The sequence below is a fragment of the Balaenoptera acutorostrata genome, chromosome 16 (assembly GCF_949987535.1).
Source record: "Balaenoptera acutorostrata chromosome 16, mBalAcu1.1, whole genome shotgun sequence".
In the NCBI taxonomy this organism is placed as follows: Eukaryota; Metazoa; Chordata; class Mammalia; order Artiodactyla; family Balaenopteridae; genus Balaenoptera; species Balaenoptera acutorostrata.
In genome coordinates, this window is record NC_080079.1 from 23,518,155 (window position 1) to 23,523,234 (window position 5,080).

At 36.0% G+C, this 5,080-nt stretch overlaps 1 non-coding gene across 1 annotated transcript; it reads right to left on the minus strand.

Annotated features, from left to right (window-relative positions):
- Positions 1-4,243: 4,243 nt before the first annotated feature.
- Positions 4,244-4,373, minus strand: LOC114238817 (small nucleolar RNA SNORA20). Its single transcript, XR_003624091.1, has one exon. It is a non-coding gene; the product is annotated as a small nucleolar RNA SNORA20 (small nucleolar RNA).
- Between the last annotated feature and the right edge of the window lie 707 nt (positions 4,374-5,080).

Genomic DNA, 5,080 nt, shown 5'->3' on the forward strand with positions numbered 1-5,080 from the left:
ACATTGTAGTTTCGATTTGCATTTCTCTAATGATTAGTGATGTTGAGCATCCTTTCATGTGTTCGTTGACAATCTGTATATCTTCTTTGGAGAAATGTCTATTTAGGTCTTTTGCCCATTTTTGGATTGGGTTGTTTGTTGTTTTGATATTGAGCTGCATGAGCTGCTTGTGTATTTTGGAGATTAATCCTTTGTCAGTTGCTGCATTTGCAAATATTTTCTCCCATTCTGAGGGTCTGACTGAAGTTCTTGGTTGACAGCACCAAGGACCCTGAAATTTGGGGGAAGAAAATTTAAAATGGTTCCTGGCTCATTTTCAAGGTTGGCCTTTGTCGTCTAATCCTATTGGTTCATTTTTTGTTCTCTCCCCAGCCCCCATCTTCTAAGATATGTTAGACCAAGTGTTCCAATATGTCCTACAGAGTTTCAGGCTACTTTGTTCCTTTTAGTTAAGCCATGACACACAGCTCCACATGTAAGTAAGCTCTGATAAACATTGCTTCCTGTGTTACTGCATTGCTCTCTGTGTATAACCTTGATAAGCGTGGGTCTGTGGAGCAGAACAGCTCAGACACAGCCTCTTAGATAGATGTAAGAAAATACTCTAAACTCACTGCATGTTGCCTTCCTCCCTACCCTCAAGCCCATTCCAGCAAAACACAGGCTCTCTCTTTTGATATAAAAAAAATCCTCTGGGATCTGAGCAAATGGTTCCAAGAATGAATATGGGGATATTGTTTTAACTATCCATTTTCACTTTCATTGGAAGATCTCAGAGAATACAGGAAAACAAATAATAACAGCTCTTAATTTTTGTGTCTTTCTGGAATTATTCCATCACAGTGCTATCCAAATGCCAGTGGACCCTGAATACCTTTTAAAAGGGAAACGATGCCTTTGATCCCCAAGAACATGTTTGTGAACCCAGATCAAGAAAAACTGTTGTACAGTCAGTGTCTGTCTCTGCAAGCAGTGGAGTATAGTTTACAACAGGTCTCAGAATTATTCACTCTCCAAATGACTGGGGAATTACTTCCTGATATCAGACCCACAGTATTTTGTGTCTAATCCTGAAGCCTGTATTTTCGCTGCACTGACTGCTTTTTTTGTAAATATTCAAAAGAATCAACTTACGTCTTCCACTAAATTTCTAAATAGGACTCTGAGTTCACTCAAAACCAAACAAAAAAAAAATGAACATACAAAGTAATGTTCATTCTTTCTCACATGACAAATACGGAGGTGGTTCCTAGTTGTCTTACTGATAGCTGGGCACTAGATTCAGTGACTATCTAATTAGATACATTTTATTGGAAGCCTAAAAATGAGCCATTAATGGTTCTCTTTCTATTAAATGTTAACCAGTAACCAAGAGGTGGGGTATGCTTGAATATTTCTTTCAAGATTATTTACTGGTAAGTTTGGAGAGGTTCTAAATTTCATAAGCATTAGTAACAAAATATCCCAAGAATGTAGACTATATAAAATGCTTAATTTACTGTAAAATGTAATACCTCCCACTATTAAAAAAATTAACCTATCGTAACTTTGGCCAGTTGTTTCTTTGATTAGAACATTCAATCTAAAAATGCTGTGTATGTTAAGACTATCCAAAACTCAAACTGTTAGAATTAATTTTCTATTAAAATGCATATCTAAGATTTTATTATATGTATAGACAATTATTTTATACTAACAGTCTGCTAGAACACAGGATGCCTGTAATGGGTTTGTTATTAGCTTGTAAATAGAGCACAGTATGTCACTTTGGGGTCAGGGAAGATAAATACAAATTATGGATGGCAAATATAAAATGAAAACATAGCTTTCTAGCCACAACAAATTTCCCTTTGGCCCGCCTCCTGTAACTTAAAATCAACCTAGTGTTTAGGATGAAACTGGAAATATTCCTTTCACCAGTGAAATCTGAAATCTCATTCATTTTAGAGAGAATCAGAGTACCCTGAACAAGAGAGTTCCATTCTGAATAGACTACATAACAAGAAGAGAGAATGGTCCTAAGGGAGACTGCCCATATGCAAAGTCTAGAGAAAGTCAGTAACTAAAACAATTGCATTCATTCTTCCCCCTGCTTATCTGGCAACTAGTTCTAAGGATTTTATATCAAGTTGATTTTATTGTTCCCATAATATGACTGTCCTGGGTTTGCTGGCAGCTCATCTTCATTTTATTTCCTTTGATTGTTTAATTGTTCATGAAAGACTCCCCCCCTCTTCCCACTGGTACTCTCCAATTCTATAGAACCTGATAATAGAGATGTCTTTACAGCATCCAGTGAGGGACTTCATAAATTCCTTCCACTCTCAAGACAGCACCTAGTTTAAGATGATTAGGGTGTTTTGCCAGCATATACACAGTTCCTGATTCTTGCTCTACAGAAGGTCATTTACTGAAAGTGATTCCACATGTCTTTTATTTGCCTTAATCCTAATTCTTCCCAGACTTTTTTTTTTTTAAATATCAGACCTCAAGCAGGATTCCGATTCTGTGATTAATCAGTGAACAACCTTTTGTTGGCTGGAAGCATGAAAAACCCAGGGATGATCACCTGAATTGGAGTGTGGCTTTCACATCTAATTTTTGTTACAATCTTGACTATAATGCTTCCAGATTTATTTTAGATTTGTTCTCCGTAAGACCAAAATTGATTTTCACATGCTCTGTTATTTATAAGCACCTACTTCTGCCTCCACATGCCTCTCTTTTTCCTCCCTGTCCATCTCCTCTTGCTTTCTCCTCCCATTTCCCAACCTCTCTGTCTTCTTTGTAATGACTGTACTTGGCAAGAGTTAGGTTTGGCACATGTCAAAAACATTAGCATGCAATTGTAATGGAGAATGAAGGTTAAACCTCATAGCCGCTGAAATAATGTATTGCTATTCATTATTAAGATTTTTTAAAACATGTAGGAAAAATTAGTAAAAATCCATGATAATAAGTAGACAGCCATTTGCTTAACTGTCAGTACATTTTTTCGATGCAGAGGGATGTTGTTTATAGCTCCTTTCCTAAAGCATATCCCCCCTAACCTTGTCAGTGTCCTTCAAGAGTGCCAACAGAGATGGAGAAAGCTTTCCTTGGCTACTTTCTCATGCTGGGCATTATAGGGGGTTATGCAGAGCTCTAAATCTGTCCCTGTTTCCTGAGGCACGATCCTAGTATTGCTGAAATAGTTGACCAGATTAGATGGAAGTGTTGCTTATAGCAACAGCACATGTTAGTGACAGGTAAAGCCTCGTTACACAGCAATTCCAGCATTGGATCCTTTATAAGCCAAGTGTGCTGTGTGTTGTGATAGGGAGTAATTAAAAGTGAAAAGGCTATGTATGATGAATGTTCTTTTTTTTTTTTTCCAGAAACTCTATATCAAGAAACAACTGTGCAAATGTAGTAGTAGCTTTTTGGGTGTATGTGTATGCATATGTGTATATGAAGGAGGGGAAAGAGAAACAGAGAGAGATGGATCAAAACAGAGAGAAAGAGAGAGAGAGAACCTAGTAATATAATAATGGTAACCACAGCCAAAAAAAAAATAATGCATAATATTTATTTAGTGTCTTAAATTTGTCAGGTAAGGCAGGACTGAGACTAGGGTGAGGCAAATGTGTAACTCACTTCAGAAGTGAAATTTAAGAAGATACCAAACAACTCAGCCATCAAGATAGATAATATTTTAAAGCAGTATTTTAAAAATCAAAATTAATAGAAAAATCCCATTTTGAAAAAGTATCAAAATACTAAATAAAGACAAGATAAATTATAGGATGCTAAACTCTCCACCTACGTTGTCTGGTTTAATACCCAAACAACCATATAAAATTGTGTTTTTTGTTGTTGTTTTATAAGCCTTTATGCAGCAAACAAAAACATAATTTATAAAAATTTCCCAGTGAAATTGACTACTGGAAAAAGTTGAACCAAGCTACTTAATTCTAATTTTCCAGGTATTACTATATTATTTTTGCTAATAAGTTACACTCATTTTTAAAAATTTATTGAAGTATAGTTGATTTACAATGGTGTGCCAATCTCTGCTGTACAGCAAAGTGACTCGGTTTTACACATATATACATACATAAGATGATTGATACAGAGTTATGAGACTTAGTGCTATTTTAAAAACAGTGAAATTCTTAAATCGATGCTTTAATAAGTCCATGTAGAAATTCACTCTAAGTACCTTGATTAAAGCCTACTTACATAGAACATTTAGACATGGAAGCAATGTCTAGACCATGGAGAAGAGATGATATGGTTACTTCACCTCAATTTGCAATGGCCCAACATTATTTTATCCCATGCATATAACTGCTTATATCATTGAAAGATTATAGCAGCAAATAAATGGGAAGTATATTCTTTTTTAAATATTCTTTTCTATTACGGTTTATCCCAGGAGATTGGATATACTTCCCTGTGCTATACAGTAGGACCTTGTTTTTTATCCATTCTAAATGTAATAGTTTGCATCTACCAACCCCAAACTCCCAGTCCATCCCTCTCCCTCCACCCCTCCCCCTTGGCAACCACAAGTCTGATCTCTATGTCTGTGAGTCTGTTTCTGTTTTGTAGATAGGTTCATTTGTGCCATAGTTTAGATTCCACATATAAATGATATCATATGGCATTTGTCTTTCTCTTTCTGACTTACTTCACTTAGTATGATAGTCTCCAGTTGCATCCATGTTGCTGCAAATGGCATTATTTTGCCCATTTTTATGGCTGAATAGTATTCCATTGTATATATGTACCACATCTTCTTTATCCATTCATCTGTTGATGGGCATTTAGGTTGTTTCCATGTTTTGGCTATTGTGAATAGTGCTGCTATGAACACTGGTATGCATGTATCTTTTTGAATTATAGTTTTGTCTGGGTATATGCCCAGGAGTGGGATTGCTGGATCATATGGTAATTCTATTTTTAGTTTTCTGAGGAAATTCCGTACTGTTCTCCATAGTGGCTGTATCAATTTACATTCCCACCAACAGTATATGAGGGTTCCCTTTTCTCCACACCCTCTCTAGCATTTGTTATTTGTAGACTTTTTTAATGATGT